This window comes from Phalacrocorax aristotelis, chromosome 18 (genome assembly GCF_949628215.1).
Source record: "Phalacrocorax aristotelis chromosome 18, bGulAri2.1, whole genome shotgun sequence".
In the NCBI taxonomy this organism is placed as follows: Eukaryota; Metazoa; Chordata; class Aves; order Suliformes; family Phalacrocoracidae; genus Phalacrocorax; species Phalacrocorax aristotelis.
Genome location: NC_134293.1, coordinates 5,488,429 through 5,516,183, shown reverse-complemented (window position 1 = coordinate 5,516,183; position 27,755 = coordinate 5,488,429). Strand labels below are relative to the sequence as shown.

Genomic DNA, 27,755 nt, shown 5'->3' with positions numbered 1-27,755 from the left:
ACTTACTGGTATAGAAATTTTGATGCTTTGTTGTGTAAAGCCATGTATGAAACAGAGGCAGATAAAACCAAAGTTACAGTTAGTGAGGCTACCCCGAGTTGCATTTTGTGCTCGAGTTCCTCCAGGATGGAACCGAGGTACCCATTCTTCCTGGCACTTACTATAGGGGCATAATGCGTGTGGTTGGGAGTTGCTCTGGCAAGTCAACGAGCTGAAACTACTTGCAGCATTTGGCGGCGGTCATTAGCGTTGTGTATGTGACCCGCTGACTATAGTCTCTGTGCATCCTCTTTGGCAGCTGTTAGATAAAAAGGGCAGGTGAACTCCTGCTGCTAGCTACGGGAGCTGCTTCTGTAGCTCGGTGGTGTGGGCCGTGCGCTGGGTGCTGCTTGTCCAGCGTCCTGTCTGCTGATGACCCAGCGTAGAGGTGGTTGTTGTCAAGACTGCATATTTTAATTTGGGATCTCATCTACGTGGGTTGGGTACAATGTTCCGGTGACCATTCGGTCACAAAATAGCAAATGGTCTTCATTTGGTGAGGGAAGCCTTTTGTTTGATAGTCAGATGGTGATGCTGAATACTGATGTTCTCATTAGATGTATTTTATTTAAGCAGAGGACAGTGCTGGACTGATAGCTGGTTCTGGCGTCTCTGTGCTCCAGTCAGTCAGCGTATCTGCAAACTGTACGTACCTTGTCCGTGGACTAGCTGGTTTCCTGTCTGGCCAGGCACACGTGGACTTTAAGAGGGGGCAGTTGTGCACATCTGTTCCTCCTTCTTTGGCGAAAAACAGTGTCAACAACTCTCCTTTCATTTGAGTCGCCCCTGGTTAAACCCACGTGAAGTTGGCTATTCCAGAGCAGCAAATGGAGGGCATGCCCTTTTGGAATAACACCCAGGCTAACCTGGAATATTCTTTTTTTTTAAGCTAACCAGTGGATTTGGATGTCTGATTCCAATTAAGTTAACTGTGGGTGGGGTGTCTGTGTCCCTTGGCTGCCTGATAAGCGTGAGCCAGAGTAGCAGAGAGAGATTTTATTCCAAAGCAAATGATGGACCTTGAAAATCAAGAGTTCTGTTCTTTGTTTCCTCCCTGCTTCTGCCTGTAAACTCCTCCAGGTTAGTCCCACTACTTCCCATCTTATTTTAAGTATTGGGTAGGCTTTGAAGTCTTTTTCAAAAGAATGTGGACTGAACACACCAGCAGAACTCAGGATTCTTCCTTTCCTGCCACCCTTCCTTCCCCGCCAGGCTGTAAAGAGCAGCAAGGTCAGGCCTTTTCCCTCTGTTTTTTGTTTGTTTGGTGTGTTTTGGGGTCCCCCCCCAAAAAAAATTCCCCTGCAGGTCTGGATGGAGTGAGGGAGGAAGTGTTTCCCGCTCTTGGCATTGCACATAGACGTGTACCTTAATAATATTGCTGTGCATTCTGCACGTAGAGCAATATGAAATCCTTAGCAGACAATATGAGGGACTTTCTTTTTGTGGTTGGTGGTCAGTGTTCAGGTATCTTGTTCAACCATCCTTGATGTAGATCTGTTGTCCAGGGTGAGCTGCTCCTAGACTTTGTCTCCCTCTGGCATTGGATGGTCAGATGGAAAAGTTGATGAGTCTGAGTCTTGTCTAATCAGACCAGGTCTTCTCAGGTAGTAGAGAATCAGTGTTTTGAAACTTATTATTCCTGGGCTCATATTCCTGCTCTCTGCGATCTGTTCTGAGGTAGAGCACGATCTCTGTTCTGGGATGCTGGCAGTCAGAGGAAAAAGTGGCTGTGCAAGGCGTTCTGTGGAGTGCAGTCAGCTTTGTCAGAAGCAAGAGCTGAGCTGGATTTTTGTAATGTTGTTTTTGGAGATGTAAACATTCATTTCTTCTCCCCAACCACTCAGGTAGATTGCTCACATTGTCCTTAATCCCCATAGTCTTGTACTTGTCTAAAATTTATGTATTTCCATTATCGTTGCCTACGGACGACTTTCATGTTAAGAATAGTCCCTTCCCTTTGGCTTACTGCTAACTAAAAATTAAAATTGAACATGATCTAATTTGGGATTTTTTTTTTAAGGGGATTCTACATTTGCCATGCTCTTCTGTATTGTTGGATTATTTTTAATGGTGTCTACCGGGTAACTTTTCTGCACCGAGATGGTGCTGCTTGGATATGCCAGGTAAGGGTCCAAAATGAGGGAGGTCAGGGAAATGGAAGAAGAGCAGCACGCTAACACCCTTGTGTGTTCCTCTCTGCTTCCAGATTGAGTACATCTTGTCTGCAAAGTGCTGAGCCCCTATCAGCCCGGGGGTAGGTCTACTAATGACTGATCTAAAACCATCAAATTCATTTATTTGTCACTGCCAGTGACAGGCCAGTTAATGCTAATGGATTCTTTTTTTAGCCTGTTGACTCTGGTGATAGTCTCATAAATGTTGTGAAATCCAAAGCATTAAGGGAACTTGTAACTTATTTTTAGAGGAGAGCTATTGAAACAGGGTAACATGGTGTGAGTAGATCAAGGTGTATGTTATGCTGAGGAGGAAAAAGAACAACTCCTCTATTTCATTAAGCTATACATAGATGCCTTTGCTGTTCCTAATAGTTATTTGACTCTTCAACTGTATTTTAATGTTCTGTTTAAATACATTTTGGGTCATGCTATAAAGGGAGGAGAAGCTATGAACAGAGCCAGTCATCTTAGGAAAAAATGGCTTGTTTCAGAAAATGGTTCATCTGCTGGACCTGAGTCTTCTCTGTCCCTATTGTGCAGAAGCACTTAAGCATATACTTAAGTTGGCATAAGCATGTGGGTAAGTGCTTTGCTGAATCAGGATGGACTAAAAGTACATCATTAAATGCTTTGTTGAACTGTGGAGCCTGTAGCAGAAAAAGATTAAAAGATTACTTTGCGTATCTGACAGTACTTTGTATACGGTCGGTCCCATTGCTTCTCTTTCAGAAACAGCCAGTTTCATCTGTCTCTCATTTTTCCTCCGCCACCAGAGGATCTGACCCACAAGAGAATATTAATCTGCTGTTTCCTCAGAAAAGTGATTGCAAGGTCAGTGTAGCATCAGACTTTAAAAAGAAAAAATCATTGTCTAAGCTTAATTTAGTCTCTAGCCCTGCAATCACACATTCTATTTGCCTTAGTCACTGGAATACTTCTGTAAACTATGTGAGTAGTGTTCAATGTGGCTTAGGTTTCTAAGATATTATTGCTGTAGAAATTGTGGTTTGCTGAGTAATTTGAAAGTTAATGTGAATCTCTGTAGTCAGATCAGCATGCGGTATTAATAAGTTACTTCTAAACTCTGGCATTTTGCTGCTCTCCTGTTGAAAATACTTCCTTTATTTTTTGAGTGCAGAGAAAATCCGAAGAATGTTAGGAAGTTCTCTCCTGCTCAGTCAGTCATTCCTCGTGCAGGGACATCTGCAGCTGGGTGTATTGTTGTGCCCGAGTATGCTTAAATTAAGTATTAAGATTGTACTTTGGGAACTTTGTATTACAAAGAAGGACCCTACCCTGCTAAGACTTGGGCAGTTGTATGCATGAGGAATAGTTCCAGAGACCTCAGCAAGCACAGTTAAATGCGGACAAGGCTTCTTAATATGTTGGTGAAGTGTATGTGCCAAGAAGGGTGAAGGAAAAGAAGTATTGACAGCAGCAGAAAGCATCGTTCTGTCTGCCCTTCCCTCCCCCCAGCAAGGGCTTGCATTAATTTCACATTGACTCTGATGTATAATAGGGAAGAGGTTTCAAGCTGACTTGAAGGGGCAAAGGTCCGGGAAAACTACTGTAGCAAGAACTGATGCAGAGTGACAGTAATGAGGTGGCCTGGCAGGTGGGAGGGAAAATGGTGGGGTGGGGGAAAGAAACTAATATCTAGTGAATTAAGTAGTTCCTGGGGTTTAAAGTTGTTAAATCCTATTGGTTTTATTTTCCTCTGTATGTGCCCTAAAACTATGAGGTATGGCTGGAGCAAGGCTTCCTTGGCTGAGAACGTGGTCAGGGTCCTGGTGCAACTCCAGTCCTCGTGGTTCAGGAGTGGGTCACTGGGAGTGCTGGTGCTGCCCAGAGGATAGGAAATTCTTCTGCAGTGTCGCCAAACCTGTGCTGTGCTGTTTTACTTTGTATTTTAGTATCCTCAACTCTGAGCTCATTTTTATGCTGTTCTGTGGGTCAGTTTTGCATCAAAGAGAAGGTGAGGAGCACAGGGTGAAGAAGTGTTTTGAAAATTTGATTTACTTAAAATAGGGACTGTGAAGTGGTGGCAAGACTTTCAGCTTCTTGAATGCTGGTGGAAACAGAATAATGCCTGCTAGAGAGCCAGTAGAGGTTTCTACAATGATTGCTGAATAAGCATTGGGCAGGAATCTTCCTTGAAGGGTGATTTGGTGTGGTGTGTAAAGAGGTTGCAAAGAGCTGAGTGTTTGTCCCAAGTATCTCTAAATCTCACTGGTCTGAGAGGTATGACTCAAGCCGAAGGCTTGGTTTGTGGCGAAAGCTTGTCAGCTGCAAACCCTCAGCACGGGTGGCAGGTTTGCTGTTTGCTGCACTGCTGGAAAAAGGTGTTGCTGAAGGGGATATTGCTAGTGATTTTTCTGTGTTGCTTACTGAAGAGTGAAACTTCTGTATGGTTTTCCATTTGGCCGTGTTACCAATCGTTTACATTCAGAGATGTGTTGGTGCTATTCCCTGCTCTGACCTGAGCTGTGCACAGAGCCTGATACAGAACAGTTATCCTTTTGCCAAAGGTTTGCAAAGTGTTGTGAATGAGTGTAAAGATGTTCATTTGCTGGTGAAATTTGCCTACTTCTGGTGTTGTATTTGGCAGTCCTACAAAGCCTATAGCAGCGCTGTGAGCTCAGTGAATTGTGGAAGGGAACAGAAAACGTTGAAAAGAAATCTGAAGTTAATGTTGAGATGTGAAATATGATAGGAATTTTCTGAGGACATGGAGGTATCGCCCCACCTTTTGGTGTGGTGCTGCTACTGACCGTCGTGTTGGATGGTGTCAGGCCGCTGCTCTCTGCCATTTCCTGAGGATCCCTGGGAGATCTCTCAGGTGAGACCCGAATGAGCTCCGCTGAGCCAACTACAGCGAAAGATGTTGGCTTCTTGTGCTTGGGGCTCCCTCTTCTCAAATGTCTCTGTGTTTTGGTGGTTGTTTTTTTTTTTGTTTTTTTTTTTTTTTTTTTTTAAATTTGATTGATGTATTTGTACTAGACGGCTTGCCTTCCTCCCCAGTTGCTTTCTGTAGGTCATCTCTATAACTCCAGCCCTGGATGGGTGGCCTCCTGAATATACAGCATACCTAACATTTGAACTCTGCCCTGTTCAAATAGCACTTGGTGAAAAAGCCCCTTGTAAAACCTGCTGTGATTATGCCCCAGGACTACTGTTAGCTGGGTTTGAACACCGAGGAAGCACGGCATCGCCATCAGTAAGAGTTTGATCTTTATTGGTGTAGCGTGTGGGAGCCCAAATAAGACCCTGATGGGCCTGGTGCTGCTGTTGAGCCTGGAGAGGCAAGGGTCGGAGGAAGAAAGGGCAACACAGGATTAACCAAAGTATCTCAGTGTGGCAGAGAACACAGCCATTTCCTGACGCCCAGGTTTGGTACCACATGGTAAACGGCCGCCTCCTGTCTGGAAGATGTTGGCAGCGTCCCTGGACGTTGGGAAGGAAGTGTGTGAAGCAAAGCAGTATTGTACATGGCTGGCTCTTTATGTGACTTGTCTTTTGAGGGGTTAAACTGAGGGTGTTTTTTGTTTTTTAACAACTTTTATTTGGCAAATATATAAGGGAGGCCCTGACGGGAGTGCCAGTGGTTTGGTGCATGGCGGAGGTTGTAACTGCTGAGCCCTGAGGTTCCTGCCGTACGCTGGGGTTTCCAAACAGCAGCGGCGAGGCTTTGGGGAGGGGGAAGTGAGATAAGGACGCTAGGCCGCAGTATGTGAAAGGTAGTTTGTGGTATGAATTATGGCTAATGCCAGTCACCTGGTGGTTACAAACTAGCGTGGGGGCTGGGACACAGCGCTTGTGCGCTGGGAGGAAAGGGGGCAGCCTGGCAGTGGATTTCAATGGGCTCAGCAGTGCGTTGTGATGCAGGGTTGATCCTGGTGCCCTCAGTAACAAGAGGAGAGGAGGAAGCATGCTAAGCTGCAGGTGTCCTGGAGTCCCTCTGCCTCCAGATAAGCGTTGGCTCCTCTCCTCCTTGCAGAGCTAGGCGCTCAACCCTGCTGGACGCTCCTCCACCCCTGTGGTCCAGCTCCTTTGGCATTCTTTGTGCTGCAGGACTGTACCTGTTTCTCTGAGTTGCTCCCTGTTGGAGCTTGGAGGGATGGCTGTGGTGGTTCCTCTGTCTTGCGCAGACAAGGAGCGTGTCCTCACGTGCTTCCATTGCGAAGCAGAACACCAGAGACAGGCTGCACTGTAATCGCATGCCTCTGTTCCCCCTCTGCCTGCCGAGCAGGGATTTCCTGCCCTAGCTGGCCTGGGATCCTGGGGGTGGGTGGATGGTGGTGAAAAGCACCTGGAGAGAGTCTCCTGCCGCGGTACCTTTGTGCTTTAAATTCCTGACTCACCTAATCCTGTGCTGTGATCAAAGCAGCAGGTTATGCATGCAATGTGCCTGGCAATTTATGTATGAAGAGGGAGTTGTGATTGTCTTGTGTGATTTTCATTTTTTCCCCCCTCTTTTTCATCTGGTCACGTCCTCTATGTCATTAATCTTCCAGATCAAATAAAACGATAGTTGAAAGTCTTCCATAGTTATGATTCCCCCAAAGTTTTGTAAGCATGGCTTTGATTTTGTTGTAGTTATTAGAACTTGGTTTAGATTTCTGGACCTCTGTTTATTAGGTATCTCCAGTGGATGTTTTAGTAGGGGCATTTCTCTTCTCTCTCAATCAAGTATGTGTATGCAATAGGAAAAGAAAAAAAAAATCCAAAAGAAAATTTAAAGCAATTTAGTTACCAGTCCAAAGGCTTTAATGCTAAAGAGCCATGAAGAAACTTTATTGGAACTATAATTGCAGACATAAGCAGCGATTATCTGTCTTCATGCTTTTATAGTCCCCATCACTGTCACCTGAACACATCAAGCTGATGTGAGTGTGTGCAGAACGTTATTCAGCTGATGCTCTGTAATCCTGATCTCTTGCAATATGTGGAAAGTAAAATAAAGTGTCAGTTCACTTGAAAATGATGGGGAAAGAAAAAGGTGGAAGAGGACAAGTATCCTTGCAGAAAACATAACCTTATTTCACGCAGCTTGCAGCTGAAGGAATGCAGTTGATAGGGTAAGCATCTTATATGGACGTGGTCTAAATAAATTTTGCTGTCCCTTAATGTTCTTGGAGGTCTTTGGCAGGTGCAGCCCTTCATCTTTGGAGGGCGCCTCCCTTTGTTTCCTTGAAATGTTCTGAATTTCCTGCAGCTGAGAGAAGGACAACAGCACCTGTTTGTGTTGTATTCCCGAGAACTGGAGATCGTTGGATCAAGGCAGACAAATGGATGCTGCCAAGCGCTTCTTGAGGTGGAACAGAGATCAGAGAGCAAGTCCTGAATTGCTTGGCCTGATTATTGATGCTGGTTATGCAGGTGAAAATGTGCTCTGGGCTGTAAAAAGGCAGAGGGAGGAAGAGGTAATTTGGTGGTTGTATGTAAGATTCTTTTCCTGCTGCTCGGCAGGCCTAAAGGTCTGAAATTCTCAGTATTAACCACCTACTAACTCAACTGGGTGCTTCAGAGGGCTGCGTACATGACATGGTGGGGCTCTGCAGAAGGGGAGCTTGCACTGGTGGTACAATCAAGCGACTAAATCTAACATGGCATTCCTGAACCATAATCTGGTGCTCGTTTTGTGAAGAGGCTTTTATGTCTACGCTGCCCTAAGAAATTGAGTGCGAGACTTCCTGCAGCTCTCTGCAGCCGGAGTGGTAGAAGAAGCGGTATTTGCAGAGCTCTGGCATTTTGCATTGAGGTTAATAATCCCAAGATGGGCACAGGCTTAGATGCTTTGAGTTTACTTGATCCAGGCCAGTGTTACGAGGCTCTGTGTGCTGTCATATGCTGGCACATAATGTGCCCTTGCTGTTTGTGCTTCTCAGGCCAGGTGTGTTTTTTGCCTGAAGTTGATTTGTAAGCCTTGTAACTTTCATTGCAGTCACCTGCTCAGGGTTACATGGGGAGTCAGTGGAAGAAATGAGATGGGAGCCAGAAGTCCTGTGGTCTCTGAGTGCACAGTATGTTAATAGTCCAGGGCTAAGTTCGGGCGTTCAGAAGGTAACTGTTTCGTGGATGATTTTTGGGTAGGGGAGGTGCTTGTTGTACAGGAAACTGGTTATACTTTTTTCCTTTTCCTGAAATCTGGGGGGTGGCAATAAGACAGCTATTTTGGAGAAGGAAAGTAGATGCAGAGGAAATAAGAACTTCTAAATCTGTTTTTGTTTGCTCTAGCACTGAATTAGGACCAGGTAAAAAACACAACTGACCATGTATGGTTTTGGTGGACTTTTCTGAATTTCTCAGTGAGGATTGTCTTTGTTTTCATTTGAAGTTAGTAGGAGTTAACCACTAACTTCTGTTAGAGCCGGTCAAAGCAAAGCTCCTAAATTGCCTAATAAATTCAAGGCCATTTTAAAAACAATATCAGAAAATTACCAGTAAAGTGCCTAGATACACAGAGAAGTAGGCAATGCAGTTTTTTGGAGACATGTGCCTTTCTGTCCTCTGTTTGAAACCAAAATAAGATAGTGATGTTTTGAAAGTTTCTGGTCTTCATCTTAGTGAGCTGCCAGTGAAAAACCGGTTCTTGGAAAAGTTTTATTCAAGATGTAGTTGAAAGTCTGTGGGACATGCGTTCCTGGAGACATCAGCATCCCACTTTCACAAAAATCTTATGTGCTGAAATGACTTAAAATAGTTTAAATCTGACCTGTATTCTTATCATATGGAGGTGAGGGAAGTGATTGTCATCACCCTTGTTTTATGGATGCGGAAAACAGAAGTGCTGCTCTTGTGTTCTGCAATACTCGGAACAGTGGGGATCGCTGGTGCCTCAGGGGAGGGTGATCCCATACCTGCTGTGGTGCTGGGGCTGCACCCACCATGCTGTGTTTCCAGGTGTTGGTGAAGAAGAGAGACGCAGGGTTTGAGATGCTGACATCCCGGCTGTGCCACGGTCAGTGCTATGTGGGTAACTCTGTTTTCTTCAGTCCCCACAAGGTGACAAAGTTAGGGGCGAAGATTGCCTTAGTGTTGCATCATTGGAGATGGGCGTGAGTTGATCATGAAAACCCTCTGTAAAAGGCTTCTGTAGTTAATACTGCCTTACTAGAAACAGTTGTTTGGAATGGGCCTGGTTTCACTGGGCATTTGAAGCATCTTAAGAATGATGCTAGTGGTGCTCAAAGTCTGAGGGGGGCACAGGCAGATGCAGGGGTAGTCTATAAAATGTTTAAGATGGAGGGGTGAGTGCCCAGAAGAACAGGCTGAATGCAGCATGCCTATCTGACATGTGTTTGATGCTTCAAAACCTATAGTCGGCTACTGTAGTATGGGGCAAGAAAGGGAAGGAATGAATCTAGGATTGCTCCCTGCCAGGGCTTGATTAATTTCTGGGGGAGGCTCTGTGTGTTTGTGAATATAAAGCAGCACAAAGCAGTGCCGAAACCCAGGGCTTTATGCGTGAAGGTGTGCTGGTGGACTTGGGTGCTGAGGAGTTTTGCTGTCTGTGTGGTAAGGGGAGGCAGCTGGAGCTGGCAGGTCGGCACTGTGTGCTTGTTTCTGAGCGGCGCTTAACCTCTGCATCTGCTTCCATCGCTGTGAAATGCTGCTTTTACGGGCACTACTGCTGCTGTAGCTCTGAGCACCCTGCACGCACTCGGCAGCAGCCCTCTGCCTGTGAAACTGCTGCCCTTCTGCACGCAGAGGACTTGCCTGTATGGCACATGTGTAGAGGAGCAAAAATTACAGCCTGGGCTTCTGGCTCCTAAGCTGAATACCCTGAAGACTGTGCTGTCCTCCCTTGCTGCTGCAGGCTCCTCTGCCAGGCGTGCTGGAAGCTTTAATTCATGTGCTTTGGGGTTCTCTGGCAGGCAGTGCTGTAGAAATGAGGAGTATCATTGTGTGTTATTGTGGCTTCTAAGAACGCAGTGTGTTTGTGCTTCGGGGAGCCCCAGGGGCTTTGTTTTTCACCAGGCCTGAGCTGTTCTTCAGTAGAGCCTTCCCGGAGCGTGATCTAGTTCTGCCCATTAGGAGTGAGAGACGGGCCTGACTGATTTCTGCTCCCTGCTGCATAATAAATCTGATACTAAAATTAGTGCTGGTCTCCCTAGGCCATAATTCTTGCTGCGATTATAGAGAATTGTGTGTGCAGAGAGGAATTGTGGTTGTGTGTGTGTGTGTGTTTGGGTTTTTTTTATAACCTTGAGTGTCCAATTTCCAGGTTTTTTACTTAACCCCCCCCATCTTTTTCCCCTTTCCCTCTCTTTTGGGAAGTGCTTAGCCTTTCTGTGTGTTTTGGCTATTTAAGCCTCTGTCACTGCAGGCAGATGAGTTCCTTGGGAGCTCTTCTGAAGGTTTTGTAATTGAGTCTTTTACCACGGCGACAGGATATTATTAACCTTCAGTAAAGCAATTTATTTCATACTCCTTTGTGGGGATAAGCCTTTTTTCCCCCAGGAAAATATGTATGTGGAAAGGTTTTTACGTACAGGGGTAGCTGGACTTGCAGCAGTGATTATGGTTTAAAAAAAAAATTACATGAAAAATAGGCAGTTCTGTTTGTGTCAGTTTAATAGAAACCTTTGGTCCTGAATGGCTCCCGCCCCTGCCCCAGTGTTTTATGTTAAAGAACATACTTTTTGCCTATCGGTGGCTTTGAAAGTAGGTTGTATTTCATTTTAGAACTCTAGATATTTAGCCCCTGTGAGCACTAAAACATTTTGTTTTCATCTGAGATGGCCTTAAAAATGAACTGAGAGCTGGAGGAAGGAGTTCCTTGCGGGGTCTCCCTCTTGGCTTGGCCTTTGCCCTGAAATCAAATGCAGAGTAGTCCAGAAGTCGTGAAAGGTTGGATAGCTCCTAGAATAGCAATTTCCAGCGAGCAAGCAGGAATGCTGGATAAGTGGCCAGCCTGGCTGAATAACTTGTATTTTCTATTGAGCGTGGTGACAAAGGCACCAGCCTGGGATTCAGGGGCTCTGGGCTGGTCTGCTACAAGCTGTTGTGTCATTGCATCTCCCTGTGCCTAAATTTTTATTTTAAAAAGAGGATGAGAGTATTTCTTTTCCCATGTCTGGTTAGACTTTGCTTTTTACTTCAGTAGACTGTTAAACTTTAAAAAAAAAAAAAATTAGCGACACACTTGTCCTGGTTTGTGTCTTACTGTCACAGAGCCTGCTTTCGAAGGAGTTGACCATACCTTGCAGTACGAATATGTTCTTTCAGCAATGAAGAGGTGGTATCATTGCCCCATTACACAAGAGAGCTTGGATGAGAGTTACAGTGCTTTGTCCAGAGCTTTACATTTGTTAACACAATTGGATCTCTTGGCACTGTTTGTATGTTATAATTGCAGAGTCATCCGTTCTTCTACACTATGCCTCTTTAGCACGGTAAACTGCTTCTGCCTTGCTTTTGAAATGGGCATCCTAGAGAAAGTATTTGGGTATGTGAGGCTGTTGGTGACCTTTGTTAGGGCTGTCCTCCAGAACCCACTGTCTCCTAAGCTGATCTTCCCATCTGCTCCTTTCTGCTTTTTCTGGATGTGTCCAGTTATTTTTATCCAAACTTTCTAGTGCCTCTTCAGTGGTTCCATCCCTTTTACATTAGATGGGCTTTTCCACAGGCTGTGGCAGAAAGCTGTTCCTCTAGACCTGAAGAGCACTCGCCTGCTTCTGCTTTGAGTGCAGGCTCCTCATGGCAGGGCTGCAGGTCTGCTCTGAAAGAGAGCCCCCACCGCCTGCTCGGTGGCCTGGGCTTCTAGTAGTGGCATGTGTCTGGCACATGTCTGGGTGCCAGGAGCGAGGAAGGGCTGCTGGCCCGTGGCAGTGCCCGTGATAGCCCTGCCATCTCCAGGGGTGGGACAGCACGAGGGCACGGGGCTCTGTGGGTGCCGGTGTCCCCAGCTCACGTGGGCTGAGGTTATACACCATGGGACAGGATGGAGAGTGGGGTGGTTGGAGAAAGGATGGGTCTGAGCCTGGGGATGGCAGGCGTACCACTTTCTGTAGGATGTCCTGCTGGGAGAAGATCCTGATGATAAACGTGTTTTGTGAGGGAAAGCTGAAAGCGCTTTGTGCATGCTGGCCTTCAGTGGCGGTGTGCACAAGTTTGCAGAACGGACTAGCCCCTTCCTTTGAGGTTATGGGTATCTCTGTGTTTTGTTAGTAGCAGCGAACTGGATTTTTAAAAACAGATAAATGCCATGACCTTGCTTTTATACTGCAGTCTTCAAAAGCCATCCATTCAATGTGCTGCTGCATCTTCTGACTTGCCAAGCGCAGTGCACTGGTGCTACTGCTTCAGGGGAGCCAAGGGGCTTCTCCAGAGTCTTCCTTCCCCTTGATGCCTCTCTTGTGTCTGGCCCGTGCTCAGCCCCCTTGGGAAAGGGCACTTTCCTGTGCTGTCCTTCAACCTCTGCTAAAATTTGAGAGACATCTTATATGCAACAGAATGTGTTTCCTATTGAAAGACTTTTTGGCCTCTTCACATGCTGGCTTTGTAAAACTTTGCAACTGGTAGATTTATTCTTACGTCTTCAGCTGGAGAATATTTCTATTTTAAAAATGCCTAAAGTACCTTTTTTCCCCATCTTTTTATTATAACTGTTGTCGTAACTGAGCCCCACAATCTGAAAAAAAAAATTTTTTTTTTCTTTTAAAGCTTCCCCACCAGAGATTTAATTAAAATATTGTGAAAGGCAGTCATTGAAAATGAGAAACCTTTTGAGTGGAAGGCACCCTGATTTCCCTCCGCGGAGCTTTTTGTCACCATAGAGATGAAAAGAGAAGCTCAAAATTGCACTTTCCCCTTGTGCGTTGCTACTGAGGGGACGTGGCTGCAGGTAGCAGCTGTGCTAAAATCATCGGGTCTGGGGCGGGGAGGACTGGGGAGGCATGGCTGGGGCTGCAGGCTTTACCTCTTGCAGGGCACGAGCACTGGATCGGGATTTCCCTCCCCGGTGGAAGCGTTTCTTCTTAGTTTATTACTCTGTTTTAATTTCCTGTACTTCAGGGCTGGAATTTATCTGGGCTTGCGAAGGGAAGGAACGAAGGAGCTCGTCCTTTTGTCTCGATAAAAGCATAACTAAGCAACTTTTCTGCGCAGCGTGGCCTGTTGGGTCTGCACCAGAGCTGTTCCGATCGGTCTGTAAATCGCTGCATTGTTCTGGAGGTGTTTATGCAGAAAGGCGCTTAAGTAACGGTGTTGAAATCCGACTTGGCCTCTTAAATTTTATCATGTTAGTGTGTAAATCGAAACTTCTTTTGCTGCTCTGCAGCAGGGTTCAAACCTGTCTGATTCCTACCTAAAACATCTAAATGTTGGGGCTTTTTTTGTTTGTTTTTATTTTAAAATAAATGAGGTAAAGTGTTATTCCTTTTTCTTCCGGTAACCGCTCTGGAAGTGTAGGGATTAGTAAACCAAAAACACACCCTGCGAGTGATAAAACTGCTCTGCTACAGTTTCAAAGACAGTCATGCAAATTGAAGATTATTGGAGGGTACACGATGCTGGACAGTGTTATGCTTTTAATCTTTTTAAAAACAATTTTTTTCTCCCTAATTATATTAAAAGAGAGTGAAGAGCAAGCTCAAGTGGATTCTTGGCACAAACATCTCAGACAAATGAAAGTAAAATGTATATTCAAGCTGTCTGGTGTTGTATATTTTACACCATACCTGTCTTTGTGCCTGATCTCAAATAGATGTAATGGTTTAATTTTAAGCTGTTTGAGCAAGACCTGTTGGTTTAAACTTCCAGATAGAAAATGAACATAACCCATGTAATGGCATTATTAATAGGGAGTATTACTAAATTGTAATTTGCAAATTAATGGTTTAACTCTGAGATTAAATATACAGCTGTGTTCTTGTGTAATGTTAAAGACAAAATTAGATCAAGTATCTAAAAACAGAAGGGCCTCATCCAAAACCAGCGGGCGTCTTCCCAGGGACCTCGCTAAGCTTTGCATTTGGCCTTTTCCACCCCACAGTGAGGGTGCGGACCTGTAACGCCAGCGAAGTTACTTAAATGTGCATGTGCTCTCAGGAGCAGGCCGTTAACATCTGACTACCCGAGGTACCGATGTATTTAGAGCAAAACAATGAAATTACTTGTTTCTGTGGTGGTAGTGACTAGGGTCACCTGTCTGATGGTTAGGTTCAGCTTCTACCTGGCAGGCTGATCTGAGCAGCCTGCAATGCTGTGTGTGTATGTATTTGAGTCCTTGCAAAATGATATATTAATTTTTAAATGAGACAGTATTTAGGAGCTGGGCTCGGCTCTGATGCAGTTTGCCCTTGTGCTTTCCTTGACTGTTGCTAATAAGAAGTGCTGGCCTAAATCAGTGTCTTGGAGAATCATCGATTCGCTAATTGCAGATAATCAAGTCCCTGCTCCTGCTGAGACCACTTTTGTTTTCTGCCATTCCGCCAGGATTCGGGCAGTGTCTTCCAGCCTTTGACGTAACCAATGAAGTGGGTTTTGAGCTCTCATGTTGTTAATTCTCAGAGGTGACGAAGTTATTGGTATTCAGGCTTGATAAACAAGGAGCTATTATACCACTGACCTTTCCCGCCAAAACGAGATGCGAAGGTCAAGGCTTGCCCGTTGATTTGGGGGGGAAGGGGGCTGCTTGGAGAGCTGCGGCGGCACAGACTTTTACAGCACTTGCCTCGAGTGAGTGCAGTCCTAAGCAGTTCTCTGGCTGCGCCAGCCTGCGGAAATTATTCTGAACACATGTGGTAGTTGCTTCTTATTTGTTTTAAGATGTGCCTCTTTCCACTTCTGGGTTCAGTTAGGGAGGGTGTTTCTGTGTGTTGTAGATTTTGCAGATTATGTTTAAAATGAAGCAGAGGCTAATGAAAATGTCTGCGTCTTGCAGTTAGCTCTGTCAAGAGAGGTGAGGAGAGGAGGAAGCGGCTGCTCCGAGGTGACTTCTCCCATGTCCTGTCCCATCGGCATGGCAGGTTGTGTATGGATCCTCTGCTCTGCGCTCCCTACGTGTCCCCTTCAGCAAACCACCCAGCGTGCAGCATGCCTTTTTTTCATGCCCTAGCTGGATTGAGTCTCACCCAAGGACGTGGAAAGAGGGACAAGAGGTGATAATGGCTCGCAGGCTTTTCTAATGACTTCATGTAGAACAGCAATTGATCCCAGACCATGAAAATCCAGGAGGAAATATGAGCCTTTCTGAGGAAGACCCCATTAGCTATTGGGCATGCCCTCTTTTTGTAGGTGTTGGTCAGGGAGAGCAGGGCAAATCCTCTTAGACTCCTCTTGCTTTGCTTTGCAGGTGGAGAAGCTGAGCATATTGCCTTGGCTGAAGCATTTTGCAAAAATAATGAGGGTTTTTCATTTTGTCCATCTGGATGGGAGCTGACACTGTGTGCAGGGTAGTGCGTGCTTCAGATGTTGAGAAACAGGTTTGCTTTTTCCAGTGCTGCAGGGATTTACAAGCAGGATATAGTGTTTAAGTGGCAGAGCAGAACTAACTTCAGCCCTGCACAGGTGCTCTGTGGTTGCTCACTGTGTAAAACGTGTGCTAGCAGATCTGGCAGTGGAGAACGGAATAATGCGACGTGTGTTCCTGATGCACAAAGGAGGCGACAGTTGCGTGAGTCTCGGGAGCGCAGAGGGTTGCTGAGCGAGTGGTCCCCAGCCCAGGTCCCTGCTGGAGCCAGTTGTCGGCCACGCTGCCGCTTTAAAGCCAAAACAGAGGAACAGATGATCACTGGACAGCTTAGGTTACATAATCTCTTTTGGGTTTAATGTCAGGCCTCCCTGAGCCCCATCCAGTGCCAGCTTCCAATCTGGCTCATAATACTCCTGAATGTCCTTTTAATTTTTCTCTTTATTAATAGTTCTCTTACTGTAGTGTGCTCTCTCCCTGGCTTTGTGTGGTATGTGTGCCTCGGAGTTCATTCCTCTGCTCTCTGAGGTCTTCGCCGCCTGTGCTTCCTGCTCCTCCACCAGCCCGGAGCTTTTCCCATGTGTTTTCTTTGCTAGTTCTAGAGGCATTTTTTAAAAAAAAAAAAAAAAAAAAAAATGCTGTGGGGAGGGCTGACCAGGGCCAGAGCTTGCACCAGGAGTTGGCTGTTTTCATTCATGAATGAAGCTCGCAAGGCTGTGTAGGAGAACAGAGGCCTGGTTAGAGATGACCAGCACAGTGGTGGGTGGTAGAGTGATGAAGCTGATGATGAAGGTGTGATAGGAGAGACCACAGCTGGCCAGCTCTGGCTTCGCCTGGATGGAGTCCTGCTCTTTGCAACCACAGATCTATCAGCCGGACTAAATTTTTTTGAAATCTAGCTTGCTCATTCCTGGAAGGGCTGTTTTGTTTCTGTCTTGAGTTTTTAATTTTTGTAAATAAAGTTTAGGCTCTTCACTGTTTTTCTCTGATCCCTTGGATACAGTAAAGACCAGCAATTCTCTAGAGGCAGAGCAGCACTGGTTTTGGATGATAAAGGGTTGCGTGATTCAGGATGCCAGTGCTTTTTGCCCTCATCCCTAACTCCGTCAGTAGGTGCCTTTGCAGTTATTCTCCACTCCTGCTAGGATTGTCACTAATTTCTTGTATGTGTCCTGGTCGCTGGCATTTTTCTGAAAGCCCCAGTACTGACTATGTTGGTGTCAGCCATTATTTTTATTTAAAAAAATAACATAATTACAAAAATATATGCATACATACATTTGATGAGGGGGGGAGGAGGAACTGAGGTGTTATTTCAGATCCAAGCCTAGGAGTCAAATAGAAACCACAAAATAATGCCTGTTTAGAGCAGACTTGTGATTTAGCAGCAACCTCAAGCACTCAAAATACTTTTGCATTCACTGAGACAGCTTTTCTCTCTTCTATTAGCTGTTGCATAACATTCTGGTGACTGTTAAAGCAGTTGAAAAATTGCAGGGAAAGTATTTAATGCATTGTGAACATCAGCGCGTTGTAGCAGCTGTTTAAAAAAATAATAATAAAACCAGGAAGAGCAGAGTAGTACTCGGAGACTGCTTTCTGCAAACGTGTTGGTAGCATGCTGAGCCAAGGTAGAGGATTCTGAGCTCTTGGTGTTGTTTAATCTCGTGGGTCCTTGATTCATTTTTGCTACTTTAAATGATGGCTTAGCTGGGAGGGAGGCAGGTGCTAGGAGAGGGGGGAAAAAGGTAGGGAGGTGGGCGGGACAGGTATGTTCAGTTTCTTTTGCAAGTATAAGCAAGTATTGCCCTTGCCACCTTGTACTGCCAGTAGCTGGTACTTCCTAAACTCTGATTGTGAGTAAATTCTGAAGCAAAGCTGATAATGCCATCATGATCTTGACTGTGAGCCAAATTGTGCAAAATCTAGTAGTGTGTCAGTATGTATAAAAAAACCTAAAATAAATCTCAAAGTGCTGGTAGTGCACTCGGGTGCTGCTGTTTGCTGAAGTGGTGGATTGCAGTCTATGATCCCGAGGTAAGTCTCTAAATTGTAGTCAGTTATGTTATACGGCATAGTTGGAGTACTATGGCCCTTACTTTGCTGCACAACGTGAAGGAGCAAGAATCTAAGACTGTTGCTTTTCTTTTGTTTGCTTATTTTTTTTTAAATTTATGGCCTTAACATTTTGGACTGTGTCATTTTGCTAGTAGATGTGTGCAAATAGAAGTCAAGACCAAGATGTGTGTGGAACATTAATTTTATTTTCTATATAAATATATGTATGAACACACACACATAATGGATGCCAGAATCTCTTACATATTCGTGTTTGTTCAAGTGTACAAGAAATGTGATTGACACCACTGAAAAAGGGAGAGGGGAAAGGAAATGAGTTACAGCTTTTGGTCCCTAAACTGCTCTTTCTTACTGTATCCTGGAAGAGCCTTCGTACTAATGATGCTGAGCAATAAATAACACAGGGAAGATTAATAGCTGCCTATAGTAGCAAATTATAGTTGATTTATTGTGCATAATATATACAGGTGCAGCTAATTTAATTAAACACAAGACCTTTTTAATGCTGTAAAGACGTCCCTCTCTAAAAGCGAAATAGCACTGTGGTACTGTAATAAGGCTTTAAGTGAAATAAGCAGCATTACAAGCAGAGCTCTAGTTGGTCTGATCAGCCTCTCATGTATTTGGGGGAGGGAGTGTTTTTCCATCACCATTAATGCCACTTTAAGTCAACTTACGCCATAACAAAGTCCAATTTAATATACTGATGCAAGTTATCCCATCTCTGCTTCATCATGTAACAGCAGCTTCCATAAAACAGCATATGTAGCTTGTTATTTTCTTGGCTAACTTAGCGGTGCTGTGCAGGGGATGGCTTGACTTGCAGGGGAGGAGGGTTGGCTCTCTGGTGGTGTGGGATCTCACCCTGGGGATGTGAACAAATAACAAACAAGAAGTCATAATTCCCTGGAGCTTCTCCACTTGCTAGTGGGTTGTCTTCTAGTCATTCCTCACCCGAGACTGAAAAAGGGCACTGTGGTAAAAGAAACTCTCTCGTAGAAGAGCCTGTACGGAGGTGTACAGAGGCGGTGCTCTGGGTTAGCTTGGCTGTATGTTTGCTCTTTCTGGTTTGGTGGGGTTTTTTGTTTGTTTGGTTAGGTGGGATTTTTGTTTGTGGCTTTTTTGTTGTTGTTGTTTTTTTTTTTTTTTAAATCCCTTCTGCTCCTTTTTTTTTTCCAAATTAAAAAAGTAAAAAAGCTGAAGTGGGTATTTATGTGTGTGTATGCATAAAAACACCATTTTAGCCTGGCTTTAAGCTGTGCCCTCTGCTCCCCGCAGATGTAATTTTCACGTGAGCAGGGGATGGTGAGCTTGCCCTGCAATGCAACCTTTCTCAGCTCATCATGATGCGGAGTTGAATACTTTTCCCTGCATATAATGGGGAAGATGCTCTATGATACTTTGCCACCATTACTTGATTATTTGTGAAAGCGTAAAAGGCTCAAGTAGCTGATTGATTAATTTTTCTCTTAAGTTTTTCTTCCCCATGTTGCCTTCATTTGGAATATGTAATCAGTGAGGGAAGATGTATTAGGAATAGATGGGTATGCATATGAATGCTTAATATTTTCTAATTCAGGCATTCATGTGGGCATATGTATCCTGATGCATGCTGTGCTAAACAAATCTCTTCCAGCACTTGCTGGAGACAGATGAGTGAGTTTGGTGTGTTTTTCTTCTTCAATACTGTAGTTTTTCTGTTGTGAAGCAGTTGCTATTCAAGCTACTCTGGGAGTATGAGGAGTGTCCATGGGCACAACTGGAGGAGGGGAGCATGCAAAGCTTGGTATCTCCTAGCACAAATCAAATGTCTACTTGACCTTTTTATCTCTCACCGCTGGGAAGAAGTCCAGCAACTCTTTGTCATAAATCTTTCCAGTCCGTTTGCTTTGGTCCAACACTTCAGTTAGTCACAGTTAAGGCTTCTGGCTTTAGGTTTAAACAGGTATTTGTTGTCAGAAGCTGGTGGGGGAAGTGTGGAGAGATGCAGGATCACCAACACATGTGCTGAGGTTGAGAGAGGAACGGGACGTGGTTCCACCCTGCGTACCTGCAGCCACCTGGCAGAGGGGAGAGCAGCGGCAGCTCGGCGGCGGTAGAGAGCGAGTTACACGTGGTTGTGCTTCCAGAGTTGAGTAGTGGAAGTGACCCAGGCAGTGTGAATTAAGGTGTAGGAGGAAGAAAAGCCCCAGAAGATACCTGTTTCGCAAATTGGCAAAATGTGCTATTTTAAAGAATTTTCCAAAATAAATAGAATGCCTAAGCAAAAGGAAGAAAAAAAACCTACTTCCTGTGTGTTTTCCAGGATGTGTCACAGAAAATCCCCATGTCTCGTATCTCTGGTGGTATTTGCATAGCGCTTGCATGGGGAGAGGTGCATAAAGGCAAATGGATTTTTTATTTAAAAAGGCTAGAAATTATGTATTTTCATGTGGTTGTCAAAATCTAAGCATCAGTTGATGGCAAGTATTAAGTCCAATGGACGAGCTATATGAAAGCAACTGCTTTGTTGGTTGACGTGGTGGTTCCAGCGGAAAGAAAATTTCTGGCTTCTTTTCTTCTTTTTAAATTCTGTTTAGACCTGCCTTTCTGTGTGCTTTTTGGATGAGGATCTCCATGCCTCAGTTTCTTATCTGTTTCATGGATAGGGTAACAATTAATCTCACTTCTCAAGGATTCTGTTGTGAAGTGCTTTTGAGGAATCTGGGCTGAAATGTCATGTTTGATAAGGCTGCTCGAGAGCTTCCATAAAACCTACTTTTAATCCAAATTATGTTTGATGATAAAATATTGCAAAGTGTATTTCTTCCCTCTGTCTTTTGCTCTTCTCTGTGCTTTTTGTGTTAGGATGTGGAAGGGAGCTGAGGACTTGGAGCCAAAACTGGTGCATTTTTTTGACTTTTGGAAGTCTGCATGGTTACTTTTATGGTTTGGGCAGAGCGGGGAGAATTGTCTGAAAGTTTTCCTGAGAGTGAAAATACTAACTTTGTTTTAATCTTCCATGGAAAAATTAACACTGTGTTCTATCTAGGTCCAGTATTTGCCCTTCTGTGCTGTACTAATTCTTCTTGTACTTGTAGTTCTGATTGTGTTCCTTCAGCTGGTACTTAAGGAAACGCGTTCGTCTTTGAGCATGTCGGGTGACTCAGATGCGTCTCCTTAGCATCTGGTGAGTGTAATTGTCATTATTAATCTGCCCCATGCCAATCTGTCTTCAGAGTAGCCGTGGGAGGAAGGGAAGGTCTTGCATGACTGGGTGTACATCCCTGTGCTTGTTCTACACAGAGATGTGACTGTTGAGAAAAGGTTAGTGAGAAGCCTGGGCTTGGCTGCTGCTGTTTCACTTCCCGTCACTGCCTCCAGTACCATCAGAAATAAGCAGTTAGTGCTTGATGGACGTTGTTGATTTGATGTTTTAAAATTGCGTTTAGGGGATGACTGTATGCAGAATAATTGAAATAAGAGTCTGAAGGGAAGCAGCTCCACGTGGATGAAATATTGGAGGAGTTGTTTTTAATGTACGTTGCCACTCTTGCTGATTTGGACTGCAATGGGAAAATTTTGGTGTGAGCAGTTGCACATGCACACTGTCTTTTCAGAAGCTGCAGTGAGGTTTACTGGATCCCACTGGGTTTTCCTAAAAGCTGATTTGTTTTCATATGAGCCTGTCAGTCCCTTTTACAAAGCCACTGCATGCTGGTAAACGCACATGTCAATGAGTTACAAGCCAGCTTTCAGGGCTCTAAAGGAAGAGTTAATTGCTAAAGTGGCTGGAATCAGTGGCCTGTCTGCATTTGGACATCGTTAGCCAATGCGACCATGTTCTAATTATGGAATGCTTCTATTTTTGATGTTGTGGGTGAGTGTGTTGTAAGTTAATATCTTGCTTTAGAGTTCAGAGTTGGATTCACTGGAACCAGATACAACTTGGCATTATCTCCAGAGCTTTGTGCGTTTTCATTTTTAAAGACAGTTGAATGAAATCTCCCACAATAAAGTCCATTCTTCCTTCTCTGGTTCATGTAATGGTTCCGCTTTCCTGTGCTCTGACCACAAGGTGGGCAATACATTAGTTTTAAAGTTATCTTCTTCCCTAAGTCCAGAGTCTCTCTGAAAATGTTCTTACGGGAAGGCTTTAAACACTTTTTCAGCTATATATCTTCAGTGCTGTAATTCTCACTTCCCAGTTCACATAATCACAGGTTTTTCCTTCATTCTTGTTTTTTATCAAACTTGACTGCCTGCTTAATGCCTTTTCTCCCCCCCTCCCCCTCCTCCCTGGTGGTTCTTGTCATTGCTTCCATAAGAGCAATTTGTTGCCTTTGGCTTCATAATAAATTGGGGAATTTAATATGCTTTCAAACATGCACTATACTTTAAAATAAGTTGAACCAGAAATAGATATTTTTTTATTACTATTAAAAATATCTTTTTTGTCAGTCCTTTTGTTTTGAGCAAAGGACATATTCTGCTTTAACAATGTTATCGTATGTGTGCTATTGTAATTTACATAAATGAATTTTAAATACAGTTATAAGCTGTGGGAAGATGTTATTGTCTCTTCACAATGAATGTGGAGATTTATGCTGTGCATACATCTTGTGTTAGATTAACATTTGTTCCCTTGTCTCTGTTGGATAGTGTCGTGATGGAGTCTTGAAATCTTTACATAGGTACTTCTCAGGCTTATTTAAAGTAGCATTTGAATTATTCTTCTGTCAGTCCATTCATTTCATGTAAATATGCCTTTTGGATATTTGGCTCAATTCTGGTGACGTTGACAGAAATAACAGAACTTCTGTTAGGAGCGAGACGGGAGCTACTGTTAACACCCCCCCGCTCCCCAAATGTAAAGCAATTCCCAGTTTTGCCAAGGTTTGTGTGTGCGGAGGTCAAGCACTTGAGCTGTTCCAGTGAAGTCGGTCCAGCCGTGTGCTTAAACTTCTGTTGCTTTGATGGATTGGGACCTTTGTCACAGAAATTTTCTGCTGTGTTTTGTCTTCTGTCCAAATTCATCAGTGACAGAAGTTGGTTCAACTTGTGCCAGGTTTGTAACAGTCCTCAGCTACGCTGCTTGTGACCTGAAACGGAAGAGGGTTTCCACATGGTGAGGTGGAAGCCTTCCCCTGGAAGGTGCTGGGTGTGCTCACTCTGCTTCAGGATGAAACCTCAAGTGCAATACAGTGTGCTCTGTATGTCCCAGGATGAGGTGATGCCAGAGTTTTAACTGAATTATAACAGTTTGGAATGAGGATCTGCTCTCTTCCCACCCTTTCCAACCCTTGCTTTCCCCCCAAAGGGAAAACAACCTGCAAAACGGTTGTTTGTAAATTCTGCAGATTCTTTTTCAAGATGATGTGATGATGAAGTTAAGGTAGTGAGGCATACCATGAAAGGGAGGGCCTCGTTTTGCTGAAGATCTGGGTTTGGACAGGATGGCTACAGAGAACCTTTCCAAACACGCCTGGAGAGGAAAGCTAACGAACTGTAGCAAGGCTGCTTGCTGACTTGCCAAATACAAGCCTCTGGTAAATGCTCTTGTGGGGGCAGTTAGCTTGCATGTTGAGGGGGAGGAGAATAACAATTTGACTTGGGGCTGGTGATTATTCTGTTGCGGTGGTTGAATTTCTTTCAACTGTAGTGGTGTTTTGAGTTCTGGGGACAATTACCAGCTCTTTTCGATGTCTCTTTATTTCCACAGCTTAAAAATGGCCATTTGGGGCAGATCCACCTGACTAATGTGGCTTTCTTTCAAGGCTACCTATTCAGTCCTGACTATCAAGAATCGGATCTTAAAGCTTCCCTGTCAAATAAGGGCCTGTTGCTGAGATGTTAGGAACTGGGCTGTGAGTGTGTACAGACATGTGGAGGGTGTGAAGGAAAGGTGTGTGCATCATAGAGGGATAGATTATTATTCTTGATTTATCATCTGCACAACTTTCCATCTGCATTATTTAAAGCAGACTTTCTTGGACAGCGGTTCAATTAATTTTAATTTGTCAGTGTTGTCTAGAGAAGGGGTGGCTTTTCAGCTCCAAGCAGCGCAGGCATGTGAACCCCGGCAGCGTTGTTTCATGTGCATGGTGGTGGCCAGGCGGCTTTGCTGGTGGTGGGTGGACCTGGGGTGCTGAGGTGCTGGTGCACAGCTGCGCGTACCTGCAGAGAGCAGAGGTGCAGGGGCTCTCGCTGTGCTCACGTGCCACTGGAGCCTGTCCTGCACTGCCTGTTCTGCCTCTCTGCAGGTGAGGCTATGGAAAGTGAAGCGGCTCTCCCAAGGCTGCTGTAGCTCATCGGCTGAGGGAGGGGTCCTGACTCCTGGTCAAATGTTCTCATCCTCCAGCCCACGATGTGGGCGTACTTAGCTGCCAAAACTAGTGGCGGTGGTTTTTAATGTCGCAGCTCTTGGTTTCCTGCCAGCTGGAGTCTTTTCCCATTGTGACTGAGAGCAATATACTTACCATAAATGCTTCCTCTTAAAATAAAAATTAAAACAAGAAAAGCAAAAGAGCGTGGGGTTGTGCTGGAGGGCTCTGTGGAGCTGGCTGGCAGCTGGCTCCATGCCGGTCACCTCCCTTGAGCCTTTTGCCAGGAGCTGAGAGCCCGTGGTCTCCTGCATGGGTTTGGGCAGCCTCCCTGATGCTGGCCACACGCCTTGGGCGGCCACCGGTGGGGTGGGCAGGCTGGGCTGGTGGCGAGAGGGAGCCAGAGAGCCAGATCTGGCCCTGCTGCCGGGGCCAGCCAGCTCCTGCTCAAAGACCACGCCAGGCTCGGTGGGCACCGTGTCGCTTGCTCGCGCCAGCGCTGCTGCCGTGGCTGGTGACGTAGGGGCGGCTGGCTGCCGAAGGGGTGGGGGCTTTTCCTTTGTGTGTGCTTTGAGGTTTTGTCTTTTCAGAGAGTGTGTGGCAGGGACTTGCAGTGAACAGTGCTCTGTTCTTTACAATGTGAATTTTCATTGCAACCTCGGAGGGAAGTGCTGCCAGCTCTGCTTAGTGAGGGAGCAGCGTTATGCAGAGCCGTGATTTCAATTTTTTCAGCTGATTTGGAAGGCTACAGGACAAGAAAGAAGACTACTATAGTTGAAAAAGGGAGAAAACTGTATAAATAACCTACTTTTTTTTTGTTTTTTTGTTCTCACTGGTTTTCTGTTTAAAAAGGAGTTTACTTGTTAGAGGTCTGAGTAGACTGATAATCAGCAAAGTAAAATTTCTTTTAGGCCATCGTGGAAATAGAAGAGGTTTGGTTTCATGGGGTAGTATGGTGGTTTTTTTTATTTCTTAGTTGTTACTTGACTGAACCAATTCTGCTTCTAAAAATGTATGTGAATGTTTCAGTGAGTCTTGGGGATTTTTTTGTATTATCCAGTTGCTACAGTGAGAGTTTAGCATGCTTTAAGCTTGCATTCTTGCTCTGTCTTTCCACTCCTGGTCTCAGCATTGCCTTTCATGTCTGAGGAATGCTGTAGTCTTGGTTTCTTGCTTTTGGACTGTTTTTAGCTTTTGTGGGAAAGGCATGAATAACACTTATTGTTAGGTAACTAAAGATGCTGTGTGTTTTTTCCCCTAGCAACATGCTCACCTGGAGGTGGTTTCAGACCTCTGAGTCACCTGAAGAATAATTTACCAAATCCTATTGGGAGATGTCCTGCTAGGCAAATGTGGTCAGGCTCTTCTGGCATCCCTGTAGCCTGTCTGAAGTCACCTCAGTTAGGACAAATTATTAATTGGTGGTGTGTTTTAACTTCAGGTATCCCTTACAATTTGAGAGGCTGGTGCTGCATGATGCAAGGTGTCTGCTGCAACTTTTTATCTAGATAAGCTATTTGCTCATTGAGGACTATGAAGGACGACAGCTTTGACAAGAAGTTGCTAGGCCAGAGTTGCAGCTATTTACATATGGCAATGTTGATTAAGCTGCTGAAGAATAAGTGTCCTGGAACACAGGGATGTTGGTACACTGATGGTGCCTGCCTGGCCCTCCTGTAGTCATTACAAAAGCATGAGGAAAAAAAATGTTTGGAGTCAGAAGCTTTATCTTATGAGATGATGATTGTGCCTGCCTTGCCACAGAAGTGCAGCGGAGATTGGAAAGTCAGAGCTGTGATTGTTGCTGGGGTGGAGGCTGTGTGCAGGGATGCTGTGAAGACTAAAATAATCGGAGGGGGGAATTAAAAGATGGTGAGTGCACATTTAGCATCTTAAATTTCCAAAGCAACATGCAGTCATTTAATTCTCCATTGGGAAATATCACTATCTGTTCCACAGATGTAGAAAACAAAGTCATAGAAGCTGATAGATGGGTGACAGAGCCTGAGAGTCATTGCCGGAGCCATATTTAAATGAATGCCTGGTCTTGAAACCCAAGCTGTGTTAACTAGACTTCATCGTGATTACTGACTTGAGCTAATCAAAACTATGGTAGGCCTACTGAAAACTACTCAGGGGTCTCTTGTTTACTTTTCAGATCTGTAACTGAATATGACAGCAGGAAAATACTTTGAAGTCCAAGAATAGTCAAATTGAAACCAAAGACCTGCTCTCTGCTCAGAGAGGGACAGGCTGGGAGTTATTGCTGCGGGAGCTTGAGACCAGTGCCATGGCCGAGTTCAAACAAACCACCTTCTCTCCCTCCCAGTCACATATAAATTCATGATCCGTAACATGATTTGCTAAAAATCCAACATGGGTAGTTGAAACGGAAACGTACTAATCCACAGCAGAAAACAGGAAGAGTCTCTTGCAGAAATGGATCAGTGGGCATTGTATAGGTGCATGATATGAAACTTTATTGAAGTAATGAATTTTTGGTCAGAGCTGATGGCAAAATAGTAAGGGGTAGGTGATTCAGGTGTCTTGCTATGCTAATTAATCATGCTATAGCCCTCTTCCCATTGTCTCCTCTCGGAGAGCTGCAGGAATGGCATGCTTCCCCAACACCTGATGTTTCAGTTCTCTTTTTTGTCTCTTTTTCTGTGTTCCTTTTCATCCTTTCATGGGGTCAGAAGACACTGAGATCCTTTGTGCAGTGGAAGCAGTGTAAAATTGGTCATAGAAACAAATGCTGAGTGCACTGGTTAGTAGGGTGGGAATCTGGAAGGAAGTTTTATCTCATTTACTTGTACCGCAGTAGTAGCGAGGAGTTGCTGTTACGGACTCAGTGCTATGTGAGGAACACACATAAAACCGAAAGGTGGTCTCCTTTTCCAAAAACCTTTATTGGCAGGTGGGGATAAAGTGGGCATCCCCAGTTTGGCCTTACTTTTCTGGCTGCTTGATAGCTGAGGGAATGGCTGAGCCTTTAAGTTGATGAAGAAATTCCATTTTGCAGACTATTTTGTCTTTGGTCTTTGAAGGTTCCAGCTGGTGTTTCTGGCCAGCCTCACCCATCCCCTGGGAGAAAACATTAGGTCATTCAGACTCCATTTGCAAGAGCACTGAGCAGGGCAGAAGACAGCGGTTATTTTAAGCTTCTACTGACCAAAGTGGGTTTTTAGACAATAAAAAATAGCTTACGTTCTGCTGCCGGTTACCTTCAGTTGTCCAGATTCAAGACTTTTTATCATCTGTATGCAAGTTACCATGCAAGAGGAAAAAATTGGACATGGGAGTATGCTTGTGCAATTCTGTATTTGTGGTAGGTATTTTTAAATCGCTGGGAAAACCTGGCTGTGACAACTGTGTGAGGTAATACAGTATTATTGACATGCTTTGGGTTGTGCTGCAGCTTTCTGATAGTGAAAGAAACACGTGGCATGTTCTCCCTCTCACGCTGAAAAGCTGCTGTAGTTTTTTCGTGTGTGTTAATAGTCATGTCTCTTCACTTTTGAGTTTTTCCTTTCCTGTGTACAGTGCCTCAGATTCTGGGGATTTCAGACTACTTTGCGAAGAAGACTCGACTAGCAAAGATGAGCTTAAACAATAAAAAGCAGCCGGGGTCAGTGGTCAGCCTGCTCTACTGGGTATCTAACCTGTGCTCAGCTCCTTCCTTTTGCATGAGTTAGGGCTTGTCATGTGTCCTGTCGGTGCCTCCAGTTCTTTCCTGTCTCT

The 27,755-nt window shown here is 44.7% G+C and overlaps 1 protein-coding gene across 18 annotated transcripts in view; it reads left to right on the top strand.

Moving 5' to 3' along the window:
- The window catches only part of MSI2 (musashi RNA binding protein 2), a 259,090-nt gene that overhangs the window by 8,982 nt on the left and 222,353 nt on the right, over positions 1–27,755 (top strand). The window lies entirely within an intron of this gene.